The sequence below is a fragment of the Arachis duranensis genome, chromosome 4, assembly GCF_000817695.3.
Source record: "Arachis duranensis cultivar V14167 chromosome 4, aradu.V14167.gnm2.J7QH, whole genome shotgun sequence".
Lineage (NCBI taxonomy): Eukaryota > Viridiplantae > Streptophyta > Magnoliopsida > Fabales > Fabaceae > Arachis > Arachis duranensis.
Genome location: NC_029775.3, coordinates 9,497,492 through 9,499,397, shown reverse-complemented (window position 1 = coordinate 9,499,397; position 1,906 = coordinate 9,497,492).

Here is a 1,906-nt window from a genome sequence, read left to right as displayed (position 1 = left end):
GATCAATACTCAAGGTTTTACTCCAGCAGACAAATAAGTCCTTAGTTCATTTTCCGGCAGAATAATTATCCAAATCAGTTCCCAAAAATTTTAAAAACGGACATTTTAGTCCAAAAAAAACTAATGTACAAATCAATTTCCAACGTTTCTCTTTGTTAGACATAATAATCCACACAATAATTATTTTATTTTATTTTATTTTGGATAGGAGACTATTATGTCTAACAGAGAGAAACGTTGTGGATTGATTTGTACATTAATTTTTTTTGGAGACTAAAATGTCTATTTTTAAAATCTTTGGAGACTGATCTAGATAATTACTTTATCAAAAAATGAACTAGAGACTGATTTATCTGTTGAAGTAAAACTTTGAGTATTGATCTGTGTATTAATTTTTTTAGGAACTAAAATGTCTAATTGTAAATTCTTTAAAAATTGATTTGAATAATTATTCTAAAAAAAAATTCAGCAAATAATACACTATTTACTTTACCATCTAAAATACTACTGACTTAAATATTGTAACGATTTGCAGTTTATCTTTTTGACCTATAATTTTAGGGTCCATCTAGTGTAAAGATGGATATGTACAGATTTTTGTCTTTTTGTGGCTGAAAAAGCGTGTCATTAAAAGTGTTGTTTAAAGAAAAAGTGTTATCCTTAATCGTTAACTTGGCTCTGATACCAATTTTTTAAAAGTCGATTTTTCCTGTAATTTCTTTTTCGAAATTTTTATTAACTCTTCATATTTTGCTTCGAATAAGTTTGTAATTTGTATAGATTCGGTTGGTGGTGCTTTATAATTTGCAATTTCATAATCGAAAGTATTGACCATTTCTACTATTACTAATTCTGATTTTTATAATTTTTCAATTTTGTTTTAGTTTATAATATTCTTTTTTGCATGGATTATGGTATATAAAATCTTTTATTTGTTTGTCTTTTTCTTTAATATAATTTTTCAAATCCTCAAAAACTTCTTTTATTTCTACACTTTCTGTTGTTTCTAAATATCTTTTTAATTTTTCAACTTCATTCTCCATTTTTTTCTTTCAACAGCTTTAATTCTTTTAGGTCATAATATGGTTTTTCAGGCATTTATAAATTTTTTAAGTTTAGCTACAACTTGTTTATATTTGTTCTTATTTCTATCCTTTTTATTATAAGGTCATTAATTTCGAACTGAAGATTATTTAATTCCCTTTTATATTCCTTTATTTTACTTTTTAATTTTTTCACCCTTTTTCTTTTTATTTTGTTTTCTGGTCTTTCAATCTTTGTATGCTTCATTATTTATCTTAGAATTTCTGCAAATTCTATCATCGATTCATCACTATTTTCTAGAGATTCTATTAATTTTTCTAGCTCTTCGACTTCTCTTTTTAACTTGTCATAAGTTATTTTTAGAGCTTCAAATGCTCTTTGATTTATTTCAGAAAACTGTAAATAATTCAACCGATTTTCTCTTTCAAAGAGCTATTGTTTCTTGTCTTGATAGGTTACATATATTTTCTCTTTATTTATTGTCATAACTTAGTGTTTAGGGTTTCATTTAATTTTTCGACCTTTTTTGTTAATTCTTTTATTTCAGAATTTTCTTCTTTAATCTTTAACTTAGATAAACTTAAAGGGCTATTAATTTTAGATTCTCTAATTTGAAAATTCGATGAAACTAATTTTTCTGATGGTTCTTTTAATAATAGAACTGGGTTTTCAATAGCTTTATATTTTGGTATTTCTGTTTTTACAATTTTCTGAAATAATTCATCAACATAAATTCTTTCTCTGTTTTTAAATATTATACTATGATGGCTATTTGTTAAAGCATAATTTATTGCATATGTAATTGAAAAGGGTTCATCGTCTTGTTCCATTAGATTCTTTCGGTGAAATTTATAAGCCAAAC